The 27080-nt window shown below is 44.0% G+C and overlaps 1 long non-coding RNA gene across 1 annotated transcript in view; it reads right to left on the minus strand.

The window, feature by feature from the left end:
* Positions 1 to 4747: 4747 nt before the first annotated feature.
* LOC105490221 (uncharacterized) overlaps positions 4748 to 27080 on the minus strand; it is a 42313-nt gene continuing 19980 nt past the window's right edge. The window contains exons 2-4 of the long non-coding RNA XR_011614948.1: positions 17855 to 17926; positions 13128 to 13252; positions 4748 to 7378 (exon numbers count right to left, since the gene is read on the minus strand). This is a non-coding gene — a long non-coding RNA (uncharacterized lncRNA). The remainder of the gene's footprint in view (positions 7379 to 13127; positions 13253 to 17854; positions 17927 to 27080) is intronic.

A 27080-nucleotide genomic window follows, 5' to 3' on the forward strand; every position in this document is an offset into this window, starting at 1 on the left:
CAGGCTCAAGCGTTCCTCCCACCTCAGCTTCCTGAGTAGCTGGGACTATAGGCGTGCACCACCATGTCTGGCTAATTTTTTTTTTTAATGGAGTTTCACTCTCGTCGTACAGGCTGGAGTGCAATGGTGCGATCTCAGCTCACTGCAACCTCCACCTACCGGGTTCAAGCAATTCTCATGCCTCAGCCTCCCAGATGGCTGGGATTATAGGCGCCCGCCACTACACCCGACTAATTTTTTGTATTTTTAGTAGAGACAGGGTTTCACCATGTTGCCCAGGCTGGTCTCAAACTCCTGACCTCAGATGATCCGCCCACCTCAGTCTTCCACAGTGCTGGGATTACAGGCATGAGCCACCACGCTAGGCCTTTTTTGTATTTTTTGTAGAGATGGGGTTTTGCCATGTTGCCCAGTCTGGTCTCAAACTCCTAGGCTCAAACAGTCCACCTGCCTCCACCTCCCAAAGTGCTGGGATGACAGGCGTGAGCCACTGCATCTGGCTTCTACTGCTACTTAATATAAGTCATCTGGGTTGAGCATCTGCTATGCACCAGGCCCTGTGTGGGACTCACATGACAGAGAGATGAACAAATCATCCTTGTCTATTTTTGTACATGACATCATCCCTTCAAGGGCAGGGACTGGGTTGTATTTTTGGTGATATCTCTAATGCCACACAGTTCCTCAGTGGTTGAACAGAGGGACATGATTCACAGCCATTGGACGCCAGTGGTTGGGAGACAGTTCACTCATCGAGGGACCCTCTCCCCCGCTTTGTAAATTTATCCAAGGGAGAGATTCTTCTCCCCAAATCCCTTTTGATGCCCATACCTAGCAGGGCAATCCAGAATTGAGGCTCAGGCCAGAGGACCATTTTCCCCCTTGAGATGTGTGATTATCTTGTTTCCCAAATCACTTCTTTTAACAAATCCTTGGAAAATGGCATGAGTCCAAAAATAACTTGGCTTCCAAGTAACTTTCGTTTTATAGATGAGGTCTCACTTTGTTTCCCAGGCTGGAGTGCAGTGGCGTTATCATAGTTCACTGAAGCCTCCAACTCCTGGGCTCAAGCAATCCTCCCACCTCAGCCTCTGGAGTGGCTGGGACTACAAGTGCATGCTACCACGCCAAGCTCCAATTAACTTCTAAGAAATGCTCTGCTCAAACTTGTCATAAGCCAAGTTTGCCTGAGCATGGGAGACTGAGAGAAAGCAAGGATGGTCTCTTCTCGAGAGCCCACAGGGTCTTCTCTTGCAGGAGATTATGCAAGTGTGACCTTGAGTTGCTCTTCAGGTGCTGGTTGTGAAAGCAGGGGAGTCCTCTCCCATACATGTGAAGAAATTTCTGTCTACTCTGCTTGACACTTAGAGAATTGCCAAGTCATCCATCCTGCCGTACGCCTTATCAACCTGGTAACAAGAACAAAAGGCCCTGGTGCCAAGGATCCTTCCCCAGGGAAGACCAGAGAGTCTACACCTAGCTCTTTTGGAAGCTCCACTTGCTCTTTCATGCCATGAAAATGCCCCATACCAAATTGCTGTTTCAGAACAATCAACACACCTGACTCATTAAATTAAGTAGTGATAATCACATGGCTACACTAGAACATGCAAGAAGGAAAATAACTAGCACACGGAGGCCTTGAGTATTTATTCTATCTCCTAGGAATCACTCTCGCTTTGGGAAACTTTTCAAGCAGGGAATTTTCATAATATTTTATAAGATTTTTCAAATATCTGTCTCTTGACAGACTGTTAGTAAGCAACCTATGATAGGCTGCCCATCATTTTAGTGCTTGCATACCTTACATCATCAATATGGAAGGCTAAAACTGTTCCCTTCCAACCTCACAGCTTTCTAGGCTGTCTTTTTGTACACGGTTCGGGGAAAATGTCTCTCTCCCCCTAAAGTTTATCTTAGTCTTTGGAGCTGGGATGAGCACCAGATCAAGCATCTTTTCCTTGCTTCGACTTATAAATTCACCTCTTTCATTGTTTGTTACAATGTTTGTTTGTTACAATTGTTTTTTGCAATTTTCCCAAAAAGTGATAAGTCATCAGCAGCAGGGGCTTGTCTCATGTGGATATAACCTTAGGGATGTGACCTCCCTCCCTCCCTCTTGCTCTTCCTTTCTTTTGGGAGACACTTTAGAATTGTGCATCAGTTAGTCATTTAGACCCACATCTTTCATTCCATTCTCCTGCTATTAAGAAATATTGTATTTAGGCCGGGCGTGGTGGCTCAAGCCTGTAATCCCAGCACTTTGGGAGGCTGAGACGGGCAGATCACGAGATCAGGAGATTGAGACCATCCTGGCTAACACGGTGAAACCCCGTCTCTACTAAAAAATACAAAAAACTAGCCGGGCGAGGTGGCGGGCGCCTGTAGTCCCAGCTATTCGGGAGGCTGAGACAGGAGAATGGCGTGAACCCGGGAGGCGGAGCTTGCAGTGAGCTGAGATCCGGCCACTGCACTCCAGCCTGGGTGACAGAGCAAGACTCCGTCTCAAAAAAAAAAAAAAAGAAAGAAAGAAAAAGAAAAAGAAATATTGTATTTATTAATCTGGGCTTACAGAGGTAAATATTTCAACATTTCATCTGACGTTCTCTTTTATTTTTTTACCCTGTTTTGTATCACAAAATTCTTGATCTTTCAGGTTGTTCTTTTTTTTTTTTTTTTTTTAAGGCAACTTTGAAACCTGCATTCTCAGAGACCTTACAGTCAATATTTTTTTTTCTGGAAAAGTGTTTCTTAATGTGGCAGGAATAAATTTGGGTTATTGCTAGAGAAAGGGAGAGAACCAGGTTTGAGGGTAATGGCAAGTGGGATTTTAGTCTTTCTCTAATTGTTGGATACTTTCTAAGGAAGCATATATTCATCTATCACTAATGTAATTAAAAATTAAATTTTAAATAAGTATAGAGAATAATGTGATAAAATATATTGTAACTGATTTGAAGGTTGTATTTATCAAGGTTCTTCAGAGAAACAGAATCAACAGGTTATATATATATATATATATATACACACACACACACACACACACACACATACATACACACACATTCATACATTAGTTAACAATGGGATATGTTCTGAGAAATACATGATTAGGCAGTTTTGTCACTGTGTGAACATCATAGAGTGTACTTATGCAAACCTACATGGGATAGCCTACTACAAACCTATTCCTCCTAGGCTACAAACCTGTACAGCATGTTACTGTACTGAATACTGTGGACAACTGTAACACAATAATATTTGTGTATCTAAATATGTTTACACATAGAAAAGGTACAGTAAAAATATGGTATCATAATTTTATGGCACCACCATGTTATATGTGGTCTGTCATTGACCAAAACATCATTATGCAGCACATGACTATATATATGGAGAGAGAGAGTGGGGGTGGAGGAGAGAGATGTGTTATAAGGAATTGATTCATGTGATAAGGGAGGTTGGGGAATCCTAAGATCTGCAGTTGGCAAGTTAGAAATCTAAAAAGCTGGTGATATCAGTTCCAGTCTAAGTCCAATTCCGAAGGCAATGGAAGACTGATGTCCCCACTCAAAGACAGCAGCAGAAAGAGAGCCAGTTCTCCTTTACTCAGACTTTTTAAATGTATTCATGCCTTCAACATATTGCACAGTGCCAACCCACATTGGGAAGGCAACTTGCTTTACTCTGTCTACCAAGTCAAAATTCTGATCTTATCGAGAAACACCATTATAGACATTCCCCGGAATAACATGGAACCAAGTATCTGGTCACCCTATGGCCCAGTCAAATTGACACATAAAATTAACCATCAAGAGATTGATAGTGCTTCCCCCAAACACTGCTGAATTTGTGTGTCTCCAGGTCCTCACTGCCTTCTATGGAATTTATACTGTCTTTACAAGCTGGTTGCTGCTGCTGCTTGGCCAGGCCTATAGACATGTACTCTGAGTGCTGGGCATCCTCCATTTCCTGCTCATTCTTTCTGCCACAGCCTCCTGAGGTGATGCTGAGTCCCCCTGGACTGCATCCAACATTCCCAAAGCTGCAAACTCACTAGAAGCCCAATGACTGTCTGTTCCCTTCCAGCCTCACAGCTTTCTAGGCTGTCTTTTTGCACTTGATTTGGGGAAAATGTCCCTCTCCCCGCAAAGGTTACCTTAGTCTTTTGAGCTGGGATAAGCACCAGATCAAGTTTTTTTCCTTCCTTTGACTTATAAATTCACCTCTTTCATTGTTTGTTACAAAGGTCCTTCAAAATATCCTCCTTCAAGACTCCCTCCCCCTTGCAAATCACTCAGGCACATAATTTGAAGGGAGGAAAACAGTATCATCTCCGGTCTCATATGCAAATAGTTTAGATTTAGCCACATACATACTTACTTATACATGCATATACAGAGTTACATACATGTGTATTTGAAAGTGTAAAATCAGCCAGGCACAATAGCTCACCCCTGTAATCCCAGCACTTTGGGAGGCTGAGGAGGGCAGATCACGAGGTCAGGAGATCGAGACCATCCTGGCTAACACGGTGAACTCCCGTCTCTACTAAAAATACAAAAAATTATCTGGGCATGGTGGCGGGCGCCTGTAGTCCCAGCTACTCGGGAGGCTGAGGCAGGAGAATGGTGTGAACCTGGGAGGCGGAGTTTGCAGTGAGCCAAGCCACTGCACTCTAGCCTGGGTGACAGAGCGAGACTCCATCAAAAAAAAATAATAATAATAATAAAAAGAAAGTGTAAAATCATATTTATATCATTGGGGCTCAGAAACTGATACCCTAAAATATGGTGCTTTGACATGCTGAAATGAAGAAAAAGCCTCAAGGTCCCTCTGACCTTCTTACCCCCACACCCCATATCTCAATCCTCTGTGTCTCCCAAAGCACAGCAGGATGAAGTTATTCTCTGAAGTTCCTGGATCTGCCTAAGGTCTGTACCCACCAAAGAAGAAAACAATGACCTCTGGTCTCTTCCTTCAGTTTTTGTGAACTGAATTCATATTGCAGGAATAAAGACTGGAGTCTGTCAACATACCTGGGTGGACTTTTGTCACAAACCATTGTCTGCTCTGTGGTTACAAAAGACTTTGTTTCAGGCCACTGTATATTCTTCAAGCCCACTGAATTCTCCTAAAAATCATTTACTGTCTTCCTAAAATCATCCACACTTTCCCATCTCCCTTTCCCCTAAGAAGTAGGGTATGTAAGCATCTGTACTCAATTGGGATATTAGGCAATTATTCTATGATTCTCCTCCTTGCACACTAAGAAATGTGTATGCCATTTCTCCTATTATTCTGCCTCTTTGAGTTGATTTTTTCAGTCAATCTCCAGAGGGCAAAGGGGAAGTTTTCCCTTAGCCCCTACAATATGTAGGCATATGGATATATATCTGTCAAGTGAGCACACTTAAAGAGGGACTCAAACAATCACTAAAAGCAGTGGCAAGCTCATGAATCTACCACTTGCTACTTTTAGAATTTTTCTTTTACTGTGGTCCAATACGTCCTTACTAACATAAGTTCTAGCTTGTAATTAATTCTCAGTGGAACACACTATTTCACTATATTTTTAAAAATCTCCTTATACCTTTAAACATTGCTGTTTTAAAAACTTGCAAAGGTCATCACAGAGTAACAAAGACTTCAAAATACCAGAGATTTATTATTAAAGTTATTTTAGAAGGTAAATTATACATTAGGAGTTTGAAATAAGAAAGGATGTACAAATTTCAGTAACTAGCCATGACTGGCAGAAAAAAGTATGAAAGAATGCTTATCTTGTATGTTTTCACATGCCCTATGTCCACCACATGTTTTCTGGAAAGGAAATTTCTGCTTATATTGCTACTGATACAGTAATTTTTTTGTCATTTGACACAAGCATATGTGAGATAACATATCCCTATGAAAAAATGGAAGAGGCAATGGAAATATGCTAAAACAAAGGAACTTTTTTTTTTTAAGAGAACTCATTAAATTTATCTTCCTTGGTTCTTGGGGTGGCTAAGCTTAGAAAATCAGGCTCAGAACATCGCTGTATGGAGGAATCTGTAATTCAAGGCAAAAGAATAAAAAATGCAGACCAAATATTACTACAGCTCATTTAGCTGGAACACGTGGGCTCTTCCAGGTGTGAGGGGGAAAGGAGAGGGTTGTGCAAGTCTGCCTACATCTTTAATTTGCAGTGGCTTGGTTCATGGCATAACCCATAGACTCGGCAGTAAGAGATAGCATGCTTAATTACTTAAGAGACCAGAGAATAGCAGCTAGATGTCTATTAATGGAGGCATTTCTGGTCTCTTGTGCTTCTCCCTTTGATAAGCTGATTATTGCTTTATTGGGGCCAGGCTTTTCAGGACCATGGACAGCTCTACCGCAGCAGGGAGCATCTCCTGCCTCTGTTCTTCCACTTGTAGAATTTTAGGAAAAAATGGACCTGAAATATTAACTATTTCACGCCTCCACGTTACCAATGAGAAAACTGATGCTCATAAAAGTTATATACATACACAAGTCACACGCTTAAATCCTAAAAGTAGTCTCTGCTGTGACATAGCACAATGTATGGAAAGGATCACTTACATTGATTTAAACATTGATTTAGAATGTTGATTTAGAATTGATTTAAACATTGATTTAGAATTGATTTAAACATTGATTAAACATTGATTTAAATCCATGGGTTTAAATCCATTCTACTGCTTAGCAGCTGTGTGAAATTTGAATTTCAGTTTCCTCATTCTATAAAGTGGTGTAAGGATGTCTTCCATACATAGTTGTGAGGATCAGAGATAAAGCAGGTAAAATGCCTACCACAACTTGACAGAGGTGTGAGGGCTCTATAAATGACAGCCAATGAGATCAACTCAACCCACACAAACATAGTGAGAAACAACTGAGTGGAAATTTATCCAATATGCTCTTGGCACCCCCAAATTAATGAGATTGGGAATTCCAGCATGCTCAGAGTGCTACCTGACTGATTACGAGCCATATACTTCCCTTTAGGGCAAGGAGTTTCAAAGCTAACTTTGCTATCCTCTTTTATTCTCAGATCATACAGTTTAAGTATTAGAAAACCGTATTAACATAACTGGGTTTTTTGAACTAGGATTTGGCAACCCTGGCAAACTTGACCCTTCTGCTGAATCTCAAAACCTTGTTCTATTGCCTGCTAGACTATGAGCTCTCAGTCTATCCTCTATATTTCTCTCTCTCTCGCTCATAAATAGTATTAGTATCACTAATATTCATTCTCCTCTTTTTCCCACTTATCCCTTCCTCTTTGTGTGGGATGCTTGCTAAGCACCTGCTGTGTGCCAAATACCACGTGAGAAGGCAAACATAGTTTCTGGCTTCTTGAAGCTTCCATCTGAAAAATAAGGCAGGCATTAAATAAGCAATTACCATAAAGTAGGGGTGTATCACTTATAAAGATGTTCCTGTTCCACAGAAGTGAAAAGTACCACCTTCTTATGAAGAGCTTAAGGGCTCTTACCCAAACTGAAGAAAAGTGACACAGGAAATCATTATCATGATAATAGCCTGGTTGTTACCTCTACAATGGATGCATAATGGCAAAACCCAGCATTTCAAACCTCATAAAATGCAATATGGGAATTTTCTTAGGGCTGTCTACTTTTTCCTTCACTGGGAAAAAAAACCCCCATCAGAATGGGGTCTTTTAAAAACATATCTAACACAAACAAGAAAAATCTTCTGGAAGTGCATTAAAATATATGTCACAAAGCTCTACACCATGCCAGTAATCACATTACAATGCACACAAAGAAGTTTTCAAACTTAGGTTGATAGTTCAGTCTGGCATGAGTGTTTGGGAGTTGTTGATAATATGATTAATGCAGATACTGAACATGTACATTATATGTGCTGTTCTACTTTGGAGCTGTGCTACTCAATTTATTGTGTAAATGCTGCATCTAAGGCTTATTATGCAGAGCACATCTAGTACTAATAAGGATTTGTGTGCAAATCTTCGTCCTCGAACTTTGAGAGCATTAATTAATACATTCAGCCCCCTGTTGAGAGAGCTGAGTTCTGGCTCCCTATTTTTGGAGACTCAGGATTATGCGCACTTCACCTCAGGGCGCTAAGTGAAGCAGTGATGAAACTTGGATATTAAACGTGTAAAATTATTATTTTCAATTTTTGTAAGAGCCTTTAAGTATGTCCTCCTGCACTCTCTTCAACTTTCACCCTCCTCTTTCTCCTACTTTTTCTCACCAGTCTCAGAGATCAGCAGTTTGAAAACAAAGTATGTTAAGAAATTAACAGAAGAGAAAGAAGTGGAACTGAAACAAAAAATTTTTTCTTTGTAAATAATTCACAGTAACTTGTAAGACATCTACTTTTTCTCCCCATGATTTATTACTATTTTACTAAAGTGATTAATAATAGCTACCATGTGTTCAGGGTCTTATTACTAGGCATTTTGCCATATACCAGGAATGAAGATTTTTTAATGGAAGAGACAAGGTCTTTGCCTTCAAGGAATTTATGGTATATTGGGAAGCCAACCTTGGAAACAGGTAACTTTGATGTAATGTGGCAAATATGATGGTTGCACTCACAGGGTGTAAAGTCAGCATAGTGAAAAAGCATTTGACCTCATCTAAATCAGTCATAGAAGAGTTCCTAGAGGAGATGACATCCGGGCAGTCTTATGAGATGAATGGGCTTGCCAGGGTGAAGTGGGGAGAGGCATTCCAGGCCAAGAGACAGCGTGGGCACCAGCAAGGAGGTCTGGACCAGCATGGTGTGCAGGGGGTCGGGGATAGTTGGGGAGAGAGGCAGGTTGAGGAAGCAGCAAATTGTTGATCTTTGTTACAGCATAAAGATAAAGGCGAAGAGTGATAGCAGTTACATTTAGAGCATGGATAGAAGCCAGCCCCATAGCAAAGGGGAAGTCATAATTTCCCCCCAAGGGTACTGTATTATCTATATTGTACACATTTTATGGAACAAAACTGCATTCCTAAATATATTTTTCATAAAATTTATTTCTCTCATCTGAGCCTCTAATGGCACCAGCAGCTACAGTTTTTCTGGATTCTAAATGAGATAAGGATTTTCCTGCCTATTCACTCATTCTATGACTATTGATGTCAAACACTGCACTGGGTGATAGGAAGTGAAAGCCGATGAAATCACACCACCCTCAAGGAGCCCATGATCCAGTGGGAGGAGAAATAAGAACACCAGCGATTCTCAGACTCCGGGCTACACACTGCTAGACGTATGCTCAAGGTGCTACCGGAGCACAGAAGGGAAGCGTGTTAATTGGTTCAGGCTGCCATAACAAAGTCCCAGAGCCTGGGTGGTTTAAACGACAAACATTGATTTTTATTTTCACAGTTCTGGAGGCTAAGATGAAGGTGTCTGCAGGGTTGGTTTCTCCTGAGGCCTCTCTCCTCAGCTTGTAGATGGCTTTTCCTTGGTGAGTGCACACCCCTCTGTGAGTGTCCCTTTGTGGGATAGGTGTCCCTTTGTGTGACCAAATGTCTTCTTATGAGGACACCATTCAGTTAGGATTAGGGCTCACCCTAACAGCCTTATTTTAATTTAGTCATCTCTTGGAAGTCCCTGTCTCCAAATACAGTCACATTCTGACTGTGGGGTTTGGGGCTTCAGCATATGAATGTTGGAGGGAACATAATTCAGCAACCCCCAAAATAGGTATTTAACAACTTGGGGCTGAGTGGGGTCAGGAAAGACCTCCAAGGAGAGAGGTTTGAACTTGCTCCTGGAAGCAAGTGGGGGAAACCGCTAAGGGGTTTTATGTTAGTGAGAAACGCGATGGGATCTGTGTTTCAGGGAAATCCCCTCCTCACAGGGACAGCAGTGAGAAAGCTGCTACTGTGCAGAAAAGAAAGGATGGGGGGTCTGAATGAAGACAGTGACAGGAAAGCTTTCAAAGATGTTTAGGAAGAGAATAGGCCAGACTCTATATCCTAGGGCGGGTGTGTGTGTGTGTAAGAGGAGGTGAGAAAGGGGAGGAGTAAGACAAAATAATGCTTTTCTCAACCTTCTTGTCAGTAGGTTCCAAATAACTAGAACAAGAAGATGCCCTGATAGCTCTGCTATTTGTTTGAGTCGGAATTAGTTGCATTGATGTACAACACAGCACAAACAAAAGAATAAGCACTGTTAGTGTAATGGGCTGAATTTTGTTCCCCCAAAATGTATATGCTGAAGTCCTAAGCCCCTACCTTAAAATATGATTGCCTTTGGAGATTGGGCCTTTAAAGAGGTAATTAAAGTGAGACTGTCAAGGTGGGTCCTACTCCAATATGACAGGTGTCCCTATCAGAAAAGGAAACTTGGACACATAAAGAGATACCAGGGATGTGGCTTACAGAGGAGAAGCCGTGTGAGGACACGGAGAGAATGTATCCATCTAAAGGCCAAGGAGAGAGGCCTCAGGAGAAGCCAACCCTGCAGATACCATCTTAGACTTTCAGCCTCCAAAACCAGAAAAAATCAATGTCTGTCATTTGAGCCACCCAGGCTGTACTACTTTGTTATGGCAGTCCAAACAGACTAATACAATCAATAAACAGATTTTCCAGATAACTGACATCTATTCATTTAAGTGTAACTACTTTGAAAATATTTACTTATTTTATAAAGGCATATTTCTAAGCTGTATCTATAAATGGCAACACAGTCTCCCCTCAGCATCCACAGGGGATTGGTTCCAGGACCCTTGGGGACACCGAGATCTGTGGATGCTTAAACTCCTTATAGGAAATGACATAGTTTGTCTTCTTCTTTAGACTTTAAATCATCTCTAGGCCAGGCAGTGGCTCACGCCTGTAATCCCAGCACTTTGGGATGACAAGGCGGATGGATCACATGAGGTCAGGAGTTCACGATCAGCCCGCCCAACGTGGTGAAACCCGTCTCTACTAAAAATACAAATAATAATAATAATAATTAGCCAGGCGTGCTGGCTCACACCTATAGTCTCATCTACTTGGGAGGCTGAGGCACGAGAATTGCTTGAACCTGGAAGGTGGAGGTTGCAGTGAGCCGAGATTGCATCACTGCACTCCAGCCTGGGTGACAGTGCAAGACTCTGTCTTAAAAAACACATAAATACTGGCCGGGCGCGGTGGCTCAAGCCTGTAATCCCAGCACTTTGGGAGGCCGAGACGAGCGGATCACGAGGTCAGGAGATCGAGACCATCCTGGCTAACACGGTGAAACCCCGTCTCTACTAAAAAATACAGAAAACTAGCCGGGCGCGGTGGCGGGCGCCTGTAGTCCCAGCTACTTGGGAGGCTGAGGCAGGAGAATGGCGTGAACCCGGGAGGCGGAGCTTGCAGTGAGCTGAGATCCGGCCACTGCACTCCAGCCTGGGCGACAGAGCGAGACTCCGTCTCAAAAAAAAAAAAACACACATAAATAAATCATCTCTAGATTACTTATTATAATCCCTAATACAATGTAAATGATATGCTAATCGTTGTTATACTGTATTTATGGAATAATGACAAAAAAAGTCTACATGTTCAGTACAGACACAATGTTTTTTTTTTTCTGAATATTTTTGATCTGTAGTTGGTTTAATTCTGAAATAGGGAACCAGTGGATACCGAGGGCCAACTGTATAATGAGCATGCTTGAACTCCTTGTTGATAGCGTCAGCTGTCTTGGCCTGTATTTGTTTGTTTATTTATTAGAGACAGTCTCTTGTTCTGTCGCCCAGGCTGGAGTGCAGTGGTACCATCACACCTCACTGTGGCCTCCAGCTCTTGGGCTCAAGCGATCCCCACATTTCAGCTTCCTGATTAGCTGCGACCACAGTCACACACCACGATGCCTGGCTAAGTTTTAACATTTTTTGTAGAGATGGGGTCTCACTGTGTTGTCCAGGCTGCTGTCACACTTCTGGGCTCAAGTGATCCTCCTGCCTTTCCCTCTGAAAGTGCTGGGATTACCAACCGCACCTGTAATCCCTTGGGCTTTTTTTTTTTTTGAGATGGAGTCTCGCTCTGTCGCCCAGGCTGGAGTGCAGTGGCGTGATCTTGGCTCACTACAAGCTCTGCCTCCCAGGTTCACACCATTCTTCTGCCTCAGCCTCCTGAGTAGCTGGGACTACAGGTGCCCGCCACCATTTTTTGTATTTTTAATAGACACAGGAGTTCACCATGTTAGTCAGGATGGTCTCGATCTCCTGACCTCGTGATCCACCCACCTTGGCCTCCCAAAGTGCTGGGATTACAGGCGTGAGCCACTGTGCCCGGCCCCCTTGGGCATTTTATATCAGGCTGTGTGAAGCACCGCCATGCCCTCAGCAGAGTCAGAACATTTTCCTCCTTCTCCCTGAGCAGTCCCTGGATGCTGTGCTTGTTGAGGACTTTTGTTGGTCTTCAGGGTTTATTTCGGTTTTGTCTCAGGTTCTTCCCACTCTGTCAGGCTGCCATTTCCTTCTTCTTTTTGTGTGCCTGCCTCTAGAAGCCTCCTGCCTTCTTCCTAATGTGGCTTTTAACTCGCTGTGAGTTGGATACCAGATAACCTTTGTTTTTTGAGATGGAGTCTCACTGTGTCGCCCAGGCTGGAGTGCAGTGGTGCCATGTCCGCTGACTGCAACCTCTGCCTTCCGAGTTCAAGCCCGAGTTCAGGTTCAATTTTTTCTACTGCCTCAGACTCCCGAGTAGCTGGGATTACAGGTGCCTGCCACCACACCTGGCTAATTTTTGTATTTTTAGTAGAGATGGGGTTTTGCCACATTGACCAGGCTGGTCTCAAACCCCTGATCTCATGTGATCCTCCCACCTCCGCCTCCCAAAGTGCTGGGATTGCAGGCGGGAGCCACCACTCCCAGCCCGGGTAACCAAATTTAGTGGAATTCTGTGTAAAGGAAAAGTAAATAGGCCCTGAAGAGCAATGTACATGGATTTCTGTGCACAGATTTGGTGACATTTTTTAACTCCTCAAAGAACATTTTAACTGCCTTTCTAGATTTTGAGATTGCCATCTAAATGGCTTTCAGATAAACGAGATGTTGCTTTTTTGGCCCAAATGATGCAGGGTCCTCCGTAGGTGTGAAACAGTTTCCCAGGGGTTCAGATTGTGCATTCATTTATATTTCTCACCTGTGCTCCATCTGCCTCCGCAGAGAGGCTGTGGTTCGGCATGTGCTGGCTACTCCGTGGAGCCACTGTCAGGAACACTCCCTTTCTGCCTCCCGGCCTGACATTCTGCTGCATTTGTCACTCTCCTGGAAGACAGATGCAATTCATCTTCCTACATCGCTCTAAAGATCCAGAAAGATATGCTAATTTGTTAGAATTCATTCAGAACCATCACACAAATCAGAACCCATAGAATGGTGAGGCAATTTTTTCAACGTCAAAACAAAATCTCAAGGACCAAAATTGAAGTTGAACAAATAGACCCAGGAGACAGTCACCTCTGGCACTGGTTCTAATTGGGCTCTGGCTCCCAGGGGTGGGGGGCATGCCGGCACCTAAGGGGAAGATGCTTTATCCCCCATGCTTTAATTTCAATCAAGTGATTAACCTCCTGTTTAGCCCTGAGCAGAGCTGCATTCAGGCCGTGTGTACTCATTACCCCGGGCCTGTGCACTGATCAAGCTCGTTTTATGGACTCCTAAGCAGCAGTCTCTGTGGACCAAGGAAGGATAAAGTAGACAGGCCACACTTTCAGCCGTCCACACTGCTACTTCTGGAACCACAAACCCTTCTCTCCTCCGTGGCTTTCTTGTGGTACTTTGATTCTGATACGTGCCTTACTCTGTCAGCAGACATGAAGAAAAGAGATGTTTAGAGAAAAGATATTTTATGGACACATTATGGCCTAGATAAGCCAATTAACCATTTGAGGCAGTTTTTTTACTCAAAGACACAGAAACCAACAACAAAGTGTTAACAAATCCACTGAAAAGGAATGTTTTTGAAAAGAAAGAATGAGACTATTCCAGTGAGCAGTTTGCAAACCAGGGATAGGAAGCCTTCAGTACAGAACAAAGGTGCTATCCATGAGAACAAAGAGAAGGATTACCCTTTATAGAGAAACGTCCCACCTGTGTTCTCTCTCGGGCCCACTCCACAAATGAGGGATGCAGGTTTGTTTAGTTCTGATCGGTCATGCTGGTCATGGTCTATTGGTTAGCTCCAGGTGACCAAATGGGGCCTTCCAGCAACCATTGATTCAGGTGGCATAAATAGGAACAAACAACTATGAAACTCCTAAAGTTACTTGATTGGGTGTTTTTTTCCAGGAATGCAGTTTCCAGGAACCTGTGTAACCTCTACTCAGCAAATGGACTCTTGGATCCATTTTGAATACAGGCCCAGTTACTCACTCAGGATCCACCTGAAAGATTGGCTTCCAGGGTTCACAAGAGAAAGTCAATAATGCCTCTCATCCTTCTTGGTCACAGACTCTAGCAGCTCTACTGAGGCCCCAACCTCCCCTCCCCTGCTGAAACACTGACCCATAGGACTATCCCTGGGATTAATGGCAGGAGACTTGGCCATCTTGAGACAATCTACAAGCTTTTATAGGATTCTGAGGTCCTCAGAAATAATGTGAGGTGGTTTGACTCTTGAAGAGTCTGGTTTTCACCCATATTTTCTTTTCTTTTCTTTTTTTTTTTTTTTTTCTGAGACAGAGTCTAGCTTGTCTAGCTTTGTCACACAGGCTGGAGTGCAGTGGCGCTATCTCAGCTCACTGCAACCTCCGCCTCCCGAGTTCAAGTGATGCTCCTGCCTCAGCCTCCCGAGTAGCTGGGATTACAGGCACCCACCACCATGCCTGGCTAATTTTTGTGTTTTTAGTAGAGATGGGGTTTCACCATGTTCATCAGGATAGTCTCGAACTCCTGACCTCAAGTGATCCACCTGCCTCAGCCTCCCAAAGTGCTGGGATTACAGGTGTGAGCCACCATACCCGGCCTGTATTTATTTCATAAAAGTTAAACACCTACTATATATCATGCACTGAGCTAAGTACTATGAGTGGGGTTGCTAAGCTGAGTCAGACTGGGACCTTGCCTCCAAAGAGCTTGCTGTTTAGAATTTAGTGGGGGACATGAGTAATGTACATACACACCTGCACCCCCAGATCGAAAATGATGAATGTTGTGGTGGATTTGCGATGGCCAACCATTCTTTGCCTGGGGAGGTAGAGTGGAGTTCTCCTGTCCTTGAATCTGACTGGGTCCTGTGACTTGTCTGAACCAACAGAGTGAGTGGCAGTGAAGCTGTGTGACAGCCCTCAAGAGATTTACACCTTCTGCTTTTGCAACTTGGCATGCACCCTCTTAAAGTCTCGAAAGCAGTTTAACTTCTGTGAGACTGCCATGCTGTGAGGAAGCCCAAGTTAGCCACATGGAGAAAGAGGCTGCATGGAGGATCGCTGAGTTGCCAGAGCTGCGGGAAGCCCTTGTGGCCTTCTGACCCTGCCCAGCTCCCAGCAGGCCCTGTCCACATGGCTGTACCCATGGTGCAGTTGACCCACCACCACATGAGCCCACAGAATCACGAGCAAACAGAGCGTTCCTAGTAAGCTGCTGTGGTTTGGGGTGAGTTGTTATGCAATTCTTGATAGCCACCATAGTGTCCTCGGGGAGACACAGAGCTCAGAGATGAGCGTCCAAAGTAGTGTTCTTGGAAACATTTTATTCACTGAAGAGAGACAGAAACCCTCAGTTTGCCCACTTTGAAGGTGCCAGAGCCTAAGCAGAACTGAGCAAAATAAGGCCTATGCCTCAAGCTGGCAATACTCCATAGTGTTTATCACTCGGCTATGCCTCAAGCTGGCAATACTCCATAGTGTTTATCACTCGGACACCTGGAGCAACTTTTCTACTTAAAAATAAATCCTGGGAAAACAAATTAAAAAAAAAATCTTTGCCACATTCATAGGAAGTACACAGTGAAGTATTTATAGGTTAAGGGGCAAAATATATGCAACTGCCTCTGACTCTCAAATACTTAAAAAATAGTCTCTCTCATGGTGTAAACCCGGGAGGCGGAGCTTGCAGTGAGCTGAGATCCGGCCACTGCACCCCAGCCTGGGCGACAGAGCGAGACTCCGTCTCAAAAAAAAAAAAAAAAAAAGTCCCTAATGTAATATGATGTAATCATATGTAATATATAATATAGTCATAGTGAGTGCACAAATAAAGCAAATGGTGCAAAGTATTAACAATAGGTGAAACTGGGAGATGTGGGGGTTTGATGTACTATACTTATCCCTGCAATGTTCTGTAAGTTTGAAATTACCTATTTCCAAATTGAAAGTTATTAAAAGTTAAATCCTAATATATAAAAATTTATCCTTGTAGCTAAATAGTTATCTTCACCTAGTGTTGACCTGTGGATGACAGTGGCCCAGAGAAGCCATTCAACCTTTCTGAGCTACTGGGTTTCTGCTGACAGAAAGGAAGCCACCATGTTTCCCAGCACCCTCTCGAGCACACAATGGACAAGCTAACCCCAACTGTTAGGAACTCAGGTTAGGAAACAGTGCTCAGGCGAGCTTTGTGTGTCATGCATGTTTATCTTGGCTTCCCAGTTAGATATGAAGCCCCAACACGCAGGAACCAGACCACTGGTAAAGTGGCAGTCATTCACTTAAGCATTCATTCATTCCTGTGCTCATTTAATTTCACCCAACATGTATTGGATTACTTCTCTAATCGTCTGTCTGGCTTGTCTCTCTCATACTAACTAGAATCATGTCAGACATTAAATACATATTCATGTTGCTAAGTTTCGTGGCCAATGCCCGAACCCCAACTTCGGCCTGCAGAGCAGCCACTGGGAAGAAGGAAGAAGAGTATTCCAGATGGACGTCAGACTCTGCCTGTCCCCACAAATGGAAAAGCAAACGCCATCTCTCGCTCTTCAGATGGAAGAACACTGGCTTCATTTTGTCTGGTAGAGCCACTGAATGCTGCTGGTGTGGTGTTGTGTTTTGTTTTGTTGAGCCAGAGTCTCGCTCTGTCACCCAGGCTGGAATGCAGTGACGCAATCTCGGCTCACTGTAACCTCGCCTCCTGAGTTCAAGTGATTCTCCTGCCTCAACCTCCTGAGTAGCTAGGATTAAAGGCACGCACCACTACGCCTGGCTTATTTTTGAATCTTTAGTAGAGACAGGGTTTTGCCACGTTGGCCAGATTGGTCTGGAACTCCTGACCTCTAGTGATCTGCCTGCCTCCACCTCCCAAAGTGCTGGGATTACAGGTGTGAGGCACCTAGTAAGTGCACCTGGCTGAACACTGCTGGCTTAAGGGAATATTCTACGTACTCTTAACCCCACCCTCATCCTCATGGCCCGTGATGGTTCTACATCTTTTTAACCAGGCATAGCTGTAAAGTTTGGGAACCACCATTTGACCTGTGCTACATCTGAATTTGTGATGTAGCCAGCAGTTTTCCTGTTGAATATTTTTATTTTTAATGTCTCCCATTTCATATAATTTTCATGGGAAGTGGGCTTTTGTGAGCTGCTTGGTTCTGATCCATGCTGTCCTCTACAATCTTAATCTGGGATTTTTCAGCCTTGTTTTCTAAGTAGCAGAGACCTGTCTAGTGCAATCAGAGGCAGCCTTAATTGGAATCTCAATCTCCTAACATCTCCCCGCTGGTTAGTGCTACTTTAAGAAAAAGGCTGCTCAAAGCAAGGCTGCAGGCTACCGTGTGTGTGTTTGAAGGAAAGTGAAAAAGAAAAAAATGACATTCACGTGATGGAAAGAGGCTTAGAGTTGGGATTTCTTTTACTTTCAAGTGTTCCAAGTGTTGAAGCACCTTTGGTCCAGGCAGGAGAGATTTCGACAGCTCTGTAACCTCACCTCCTGCTGCTCGCATGCCCAGACGCTTCCTCCTCCCTTCTCCTCTCCTCCAGTAGCTTTGGGCTGCTGCTCCTGGGGAGAAAGGAGAGGCCAAGAAGTGAAGAAGAAAAGGAAGTTGAGGGTAGGGTGAATGTAAAGAAGAAAAAAGCTCATTGGTGCTCCCCTCCCCCATTCTGGCTTGTAGTGGGAAAAACAGCTACTGTTCCTTTAATTTAACTCTAACCTCTCTGGCAAAGGTGGGAAAACATTTTACACAGCAAAGCTGCTCTTGGTATTTGCCATTCAAAGCAGAGATGGGGGCATTATGTGGGGAAAGCATTCTTTTTGCTTTTTCCCTTCCAATCCTGGAGAAGAGAATTCATGTGAGTTAACAAGGAAATAAAAAACAAAATCGAAGAAAAAAACCCCTTCAATATACTCTGTTACTAGAGGCATGCCCTAAGAAATTCTCTAAAAACAAAGCTGATTGGAGGGGGTGATACAATGAATCAGAAATACTGCCCAAAAGAAAAATGGACAAAGAGAATATTGCAAAGATTACCTGCCTGAAAATCCTCTGCTCCTGGAACATGAATCACCCAGGGCACACCATCTGGTGAGCTGCGAAGGCAGCTTTAAGCAAGCGCACCTGCTGTCATTTACATCTTAATTATTATATTTTATGAGACTCTAAATTTTATTGAAATACAAATTTGTTTACCCAAATATCTCTTTGCCATATGGCTCAATAATTGGGCCTGTTTCATAAACTTCATGGGGTCAGGATGAAGCATAATGATGTCCCATAATAACATGTTATTCCAGAATAACGAGGTCGCAGTCATTGAGAAGGTCCAGTTCTGTCTTGGGAAACAGCCTCCAGGACTTAAAACACAATTTGGAAATCTCTCCCCAGAAGAATTGCCCTCCACCGCTGCTCTCAAATCACGTGAATAATTTGTATTGATCTTAAAATGGACAGATATTGTAGCAAAATCGCTCCTCACGGCTGGGCAGGGAGGGGCTCTCTTTTCTGAGGCTTGCTCCTTCTTGACAAAGGAACATTTCATTTTGTCATCATAGGAAAAACAACTTAGCTTTCTTCTGAAATGGCACATTTTCTGGTGAGATAGAAGGATCCTTCTACTCTGCAAGGAGGAGGCCTTTTAATAAGCCCAATGTTCCCTTTCTTCATTTAGAAATTCTCTCCTGGTGGTCTTCAGAAGCAGTCTGAAGTCCCAAGGGGTTTGTGAACGCGAACAGCCCCAGGTGTTCTCCCTCAAGTTCTTATTTCATTCGTCCCAACTTGGTGCTGCCTGCAAACAGAGAAGGGAAGAGAATCCCAACAATTTTCACCGGGAAGATAATTGTTCCTCCACTGTGTTAACAGGGAGAGGGGAGCTATCAGATGCAGCTCTTGGGAGCTGAAAACCAAGCTCAGAACAAATAGCAAAGGCTTCCTCGATTTACCCCAGACTGGAGCTGGAACTGCCATTCCCACTGCTGTAAGAGTTACCCCAAACTGGTCCCAGCAGCTGGAAAAGACTGGGTCCTTCAGGAAGCTCAGGGCCCAGAGCCAAAGCAGATGATGGGTTGAAGTGAGCCATCCTCTGCCAAGGATTAAGGAGCTGGAAGGCAAGAAAGTACAGCCAAATTGATCCTAATTCTGGCTGCATAGAGGTGCCTCTGGGATGCAGACCTTTGCAGGGGGTGGCTGTGCCTCAGGAACTGGCCATGGCTGCTCATGTGCTGACCCTGGCAGGAGCTGGGGGCTCGCTCCTACATTCCCAACCAGGCATGAAGTCCAAGGGTCTGCCTCTCCTTCTCTGCCTTTTTTATATTACTTCTAGAGATGATATGGATGATGGTGATGATGGACAAAGATGATGACAAAGGTCATCTTTGGTTTTTCTGTCAACTATTCAGTCACCTCACTGTAAGGTAGGCAGGTTGGGGGACTATGCCTATTTCAGAATTTAAGAAACCAAAGGTCAGAAAGTTTAAATGATTTATTCCAATCTCACAACAATAAAGTCAGGATTCAAATTATTTGGAGTATGTAACTCCACATCCTGTGTTTTCATCCTAAAATCCCCCAAGAAAAACCTAAGGGCTGGCCTTTAAGAAATGTCTAGTCATAATGCTGAGAGTGTGTTTAGCCTGCCGAGGGCAGGATTTTCAAAGCAAGGTCATAAAACTCATAGTCTTCTGTTTATACTTTTTTATTTGACAAGTTCAAGGTTGCCTGGAAACAACTAGCAGAAGAAATGAAAGACCAATATCACATTTTTTTAAATCCAAAAATCTAATTGAATTTATTACTCAGATGGGAATGCTGGTTTTAAAATTCTATTTTTAGATAGCCTTCAGAAAGTTAGCTTCCCTTTACTTTAATAAAACTTATTGGGAATGACTTTGTCAATCCACAAGTCCCCCAGAGGTCTCCTTAATGTTTCTGTTCATCGGATAGTGCCAGGAAGGCAACACAGGACATCATCCTTCCCCCAAAGTGCTTCTTATCTAGTTGGGATTGCTGGCACAATCACCAAACAAGACTTAGTACATGAAAAGAGCCCAGAAAGAAGTGAGGTAGGGGATATGGACAGGGATGTGCAGGGATACGAACATGTATTGACCAGCACTTGATGGCTGGTAGGAAGCTCAGGATGGGTGAGCGACTGGATAGATGGATGGATGGGCCAAGATCATTGCAGACAAAAGAAACGCATGAGCTCATAAGCACCAGTGAGTGGAGTGAGGATGAAAGTGGAGGCTGAGAGCAAAAAGTCTGGGTTGCCCTAGAAGGTTCCTGGAGGAAAGTAGAAGGCATGCTTGGAATGTCATACCAGGACAAATGATGGCATGTCAAACAAAGCAACTGGGGTCTTAACCGAGGCACAGTGCAGAGCCCTAGAAAGTTTTTTGGAAAGCTTTGGAATGCTAAATGATCAAATGGCTTGTGCTGGAGTGGACCATGAGGAGGCCGTTGGGCCAGAATGTCAGAGTAGTCAGAGAGTCGAACTGAGGAAAGAGCAATGAGAACAAAAAGAGACAGGGAGATTGAGTAAGACACAGTGACAACTGCTACTGTGCGTTACTGTCAAAGGCTGCAGCAAGGTCCTACTCAGGAAATCTCTGGGCTTTGCTCGGGTTTGGGAATGCCTGAGACAGTCCTCAGACAGGAAAGGAGGTGAGGAACCAAAAAATAACCAGGGAAGAAGAACACAGAGCTTTCTCAGATATGGATTCTGCCATTTTTCACACTCCTTAGTCCCTCCTGCCTCTTTACCTTTAACTTCAGGCACAATGTCCATCCATCCATTTAGCCTGTCAAAGAATAAATATGTATTAAGGGTCCAATACAAGCCAGGAGCCATCCTGGCCTGTCTGAGGCCATTTCACTGATTTATGTTTCCTCTGGAGCTCCTCCTCGGATCCTGCCCTGCCTCTTTCCAAGACTGACACCTTAGGCTCCATTCCTAGAACTTTTCTACTTTGTGTTGACCTTGGCTTTCTTGGTATAGTTATTTTTGTGATTCTCATCACCACTGACTTGAAGGAAATTTCCAGGGCTCATTCTCAGGGCCACATGGTTTGAGGATAGACCACAGCAGACTGAGTGTCCCCAGCTTGGTGACCTGTCCCACTTCTGTTCCACCTGGTAGAAGGAATCATCCTTCTAAAGCCACCACCTAGACTGTTTCTCTTTGTAGCTGCCTCCATAGTTCACGTGGCCTCTCACAGTAGCCTAAAGGCTTTAGGCTATTTCAGCAGTTCTGCCTCTCAGGTGTTCTTCTGTACACACACTCATCTTGCTTCGATGGGTGGCCAACTTTCAACATCATCCATAGCTTCCATTTGGGGTTTACCTCCAAGGTACCTGATCTGATGCTAGGTGTTTACTTTATTTGTAGGTATCAACACAATGAAGGAAATGACAGAGCAAGAATTTTAATCCACCCTCCACCCCCTTTTTTTTTGAGACAAAGTCTTGCTCTGTTGCCCAGGCTGGAGTGCAGTGGCACAATCTTAGCTCACTGCACCCTTGCCTCCCGGGTTCAAGTGATTCTCCTCCCTCAGCCTCCTGAGTAGCTGGGGATACAGGCATGTGCCACCATGCCTTGCTAATTTTTTTTTAATTTTTAATAGAGGCTGGGTTTCAACATGTTGGCCAGGCTGGTCTTGAACTCCTGACCTCAAGCGATCTGTCCACTTCGGCCTCCCAAAGTGCTGGGATTACAGGCGTGAGCCACCACACCTGGCCTAATCCACCCTCTTAAGGGTGCTCTCTTTTCACTTATCTGTAAGTCATCAGTTACACCAGTTTTCAGCCAAGAATATCCCTGAAACTCTTGAACCAAATGTTCACGCCACTGCTCACATTTCATGTCTCCCTCGACGGCTTCCTATAAGGAACCAATGTCAGTGAATCAGAAAATGACCTGGAATCAGAAATTTTCTGAACTGGAAGGAACCTTAAAGATCATCTCTTTTCACCCATTCTTTTTACAGATGAGGGAACTGAAGCTTCCAAAATTAATTTGCTTTTTTCCAAGGCCACCGGCTAGTGGGTGAAAGCAGCACTAGAGCCTCATGCTCCTGCCTCTGCCCCTGGAGCAGAGCAGATGTCCACCTCTCATCAGAGGCTGTCAGGGGCTGGGGCAGGCCCTGAGATCTGCCCATCCTTCCTACCTCCCTGATTGCTTGACATTATTTATGTCTGATTTCCAAATAGTGCTTGTTGGTTGTGATAAGATAGTTTAAATGAGATTTTCTGCCCAACTGCAATCTGGCTGACCTTTCTACAGTTTGCCTTCTCCAGATCCCAGGAAATGTTTGAAGGGAAATTTACAATTAAGTTGATTTCTTTTAAAGGTTGAAACCTTGATTTTAGTTCCAGATCCTTGCCGTTTTATTTCGGCTTTGAAAAATTTCCGGATTTTCCATTTTATGAATACACCACTGTCAAAACTACACAAAGAATCTAGAAGTCGGTGTTAGAATTAGTCTATATAACAACTAATGGAAATATTATGTGATGTTCACACTAAGGTATCTACAAAGATGAGTGAAGACAACGCCCTGAACAGGGATTTTTTTCCCCCATCTTCTCTGTAATTTAAGGTTGCATGGTTAAATACTAAACAACTCACAGCTGCCAAAAGGAAGTTGCAGACAGTCTGTAATTTTGCATCAAACACAATTCCAAAAAGGTTTGTGATTTTCGATAACAGCATTGTTACTCTGATTCTTTCCTTCCATAGTGCTCTCCCTTTAACACAAATCATAAAGGAGTCTATGTTTTGAAGTATCAGAACCTCCAATGCAAGAACCGAAGAATAATTGTTAATTTGTCCACAGGCCTGCAATTTTGCCATTTTAGATGTCTAAGACATTATCACCCAATGCTTCAGTGACAGTCTTAAGCCGAGGTAAAAAGGAGATATTTTTGGTGGTCATTTGCTATCAGTAAATGCGGTCATATAATCATAAAATTATGTGGGCAGAGAGGTGGCCTGAAATGTATTAGGTCACAAAATAACTTGGCATTTAAAAAATACCCAAACAGGCTGGGTGCGGTGACTGACGCCTGTAATCCCAGCACTTTGGGAGGTGGAGGTGAGGCGGCAGAATCACTGTCAGGTGTGTCTGCGTGAAGAGCCCACCAGACTGGCTTTGTGTGGGCAACAAGGCTATTTATTTCACCTGGGTGCAGGCGGCCTGAGTCCAAAAACAGAGTCAGCGAAGGGAGATAGGGGTGGGGCCGTTTTATAGGATTTGGGTAGGTAAAGGAAAATTACAGTCAAAGGGGGTTGTTCTCTGGTGGGCAGGGGCAGGGGTCACAAGGTACTCACTGGGGGAGCTTCTGAGCCAGGAGAAGGAATTTCACAAGGTAGTGTCATCAGTTAAGGCAGGAACCGGCCATTTTCACTTGTTTTGTGATTCTTCACTTGCTTCAGGCCATCTGGATGTTTATGCAGGCTTGGGCTCCGAGGCCTGACAATCACTTCAGGTCAGGAGTTTGAAACCAACCTGGCCAAACATGGTGAAACCTCGTCTCTACTAAAAATACAAAAATTAGCCAGGCGTAGTGGTGCATGCCTGTAATCCCAGCTACTCAGGAGGCTGAGGGAGGAGAATTGCTTGAACCCGGGAGGCAGAGGTTGCAGTGAGCAGAGATCACACCAATGCACTCCAGCCTGGGTGACAGGCTGAGACTCCATTTCAAAAAAATAAAAATAACCCCAAATGAAGCAAATTTTATGACCTAGAGTTTCTCATGGAAAGGACGCCAACAGTTAAAGAGGTTTCAAAATGTTTCCTTCTCTTTCCAATTCCAGGGTGAGGCTCCGCTACAGCTGCTGGAGATGAATTGGCATAGATGACTGAGGATCCCGGCCATCAAGAGCTAATGATGCTTCACACATGAATCCACGTGAAGGCTGAGGCTAGAGAGAGTTCACATGGCCTGCCTGAGTCAAGGATGGACAGAGACTAACCCCCTCGAGGGTTAGAGATGCTATGGCAAGTACAAAGGAATGCACATTTTTCTTCCAAACTTCCTTGAGATTCTGATATAGCTTGAAAGGGGAAAATCCTAAAAAGGTGGAGGAGATGGAACTGCAGAGAGTGAGCTCAGGGAAGCAAGAGAGAGCTGTCCTCCTGGAGTCCCTGCTCTCGGCTGAAGAAGATCACATGAGTCCTGCGAGCTGGCCACGGAAGGCAGATGAGAAAGCCTCGTGGCGCTCTCAGGAAGCACAAGAGATGCCTGGGAAGGCTCCTTTAAAACTAGAGACCCAGGGAGTTGCATTTCAAGGTGAGAAAAATTTCCTTGCTCCATCCATCTTTTTAAAAAACATATCAAATCACCCACCCACCACCTCAGACAGTCCAGAGCTAATCAAGCTGCTTTTCTTCCTCTTCAAAGCCCAGGAGGAAAGAGAACTTGATATTTAAATTCCTGTCATTTCTTCCCCTTTTATCCAAATGAGTGAAAAAAATCCCTGCTTTAGCCAAAATGATAGGGAATTCTCCAAACAGGAGGATCTAGTTCATGTTTATGTTTTAAAAGCCAATGCTATTAAAACAAAACAGAACTCTTTAATCTGGTCTTCAAACTGGGAACCAGCAAGCCTCATTTTAGGAAATTCGTCATGTAAAATTGCCAGCGGTGGACGTTTCTATCAGTCTAGGGGCTGCGGTAACAAAGTACTGCAGCTGGGCGGCTGAGGTCTATTTATTATCTCACAGTCTGGAGGCTAGAAGTCCAAAATTAAGGTGTCTGCAGGGCCTTGCTTCCTCTGAAACCCCCAGGGGAGGATCCCTTCATGTCTCTCTGCTAGTTTCTGGGAGCCTCAGGTATCTTCTGGCATCCTCCGTGTGTGTATGTGTGTGTGTGTGTCCGTGTGTGTGTGTGTGTCCGTGTGTGTGTGTCCGTGTGTGTGTCCGTGTATGTGTGTCCGTGTGTGTGTCCGTGTGTGTGTGTGTGTGTGTGTGTGTGTGTGTGTTTGAGACAAGGTCTCACTCTGTCACCCAGGATGGAGTGCACTGGCATGAACACGGCTCACTGCAGTCTCGATCCCCCAGGTTCAAGTGATCCCCCCACCTCAGCCTCCCAAGTAGTTGGAACTACAGGTGTGTACCACCATGCCTGGCTAATTTTTAAATTTTTTGTAGAGTCAAGGCCTCCCTATGTTGCCCACGCTGGTCTCAAATTCCTGGCTGCAAGAGATCCTCCTGTCTTGGCCTCCGAGAGTGCTGGGATTACAGGTGTGAGCCACCACACCCAGCCTCTCCCTGTATTTTCACTGTCTTCCCTCTGTGCTTGTGTCCACATATTCCCGTTTCATAAGGATGTGTCTTGTAGGATTAGGGTCTACCCTAATGACCTCATTGCAACTTGATTACCTCTGTAAAGATGCTATCTCCAAACAAGACCACACTCTGAGAAACAGGGGTTAGGACTTGGGGAACACAATCCAGCCCATCACAGGATTTTTGTGAGCCTGTAGGTGGGGAGTGCAACACTGCAAGCTGCCACCCTGGGAAGCCGTGGCTGTCCCGAAGGTGGACCGTGAGCGTTTCTGGAAGCACTGCTAAAGCACCCCAGACTGAAAGCTCCAGAAGGCCCTGGGTCCCTCCACATCTAACCCTTGTTCACAGTGTTTAAACTCAGCCTACAGAAGGTTGCTTTCTCTTCCTAGGGAATCCATATTCAATGTTAAGAGAAAAATTAGTTAAAAAAAAATAGGGTTCACTTACCTTCTACTTGAATGTGGTGCATTAAGCACCATGTAGTTTTAATCCCTTCTTCTTCCCCAACCCCACTCAAATGACAGTGAGGTAATTAAAAATATTTAAAATTCATTCATTGTGAATCTAACTTTCTGACATTCTAGAAAATGTAAAACTCTGGAGACAGTAAAAGGATAAGTGTTGCCAGGGTTTGGGAAGGGAAGAAGGGGTGAACGGGCAGCTCACAGAGGATTTTTAGGGCAGGGAAACAACTCTGTACGATATTACAATGGTGGGTGCATGTCAGGATAGGTTTGTCCAAACCCATAGAATTGGCTAAATTTGTATCTACTCATTTCATCTTCCAAATCTTGGTTGAAGTATTTTGTTTTCTCCTTCTGCCATGTTTCCTTCTTTTGCATTTGCACTTAAAACGTGTTTGTTGCTGTCGTTTAGTAAAGTTTTGTGCAGGAATGGAGAAAAGTGTGTTGCCAAACCAAACGTGAGTCTGCTCACCAAGTGATCAGAAAAAGCCAAACCCATAGAATGCACAACACCAATAGTGCACCCTCGTGTCAGCTGTAGACTTTGGGTGATGATGATGTGGCATTGCCGGTTCACTGATGGCAACAAATGCACCACTTTGCAGGATGTGGATAACTGAGAGGCTACTGGGAGCTCACGGAGATATGGAAACTTTCTGTTAAATTTTGCTGTGAACCTAAAACTGCTCTAAGAAGTAGTCTATTAATTTTAAAATATTAATTAACTCCCAAGATAAGGAGGGAAATGTCAAACAACATCTTTTTTATTTTTATTTTTATTTTTTGTGATGGAATCTCACTCTGTTGCCCAGGCTGGAGTGCAGGGATGTGATCTCGGCTCACTGCAGCCTCTGCCTCCTGGGTTCAAGTGATTCTCATGCCTCAGCCTACTGAGTAACTGGGATTACAGGCATGCACCACCACACCTGGCTAATTTTTGTATTTTTAGTAGAGATGAGGTTTCACCA

This window comes from Macaca nemestrina, chromosome 16 (genome assembly GCF_043159975.1).
Source record: "Macaca nemestrina isolate mMacNem1 chromosome 16, mMacNem.hap1, whole genome shotgun sequence".
NCBI lineage: Eukaryota > Metazoa > Chordata > Mammalia > Primates > Cercopithecidae > Macaca > Macaca nemestrina.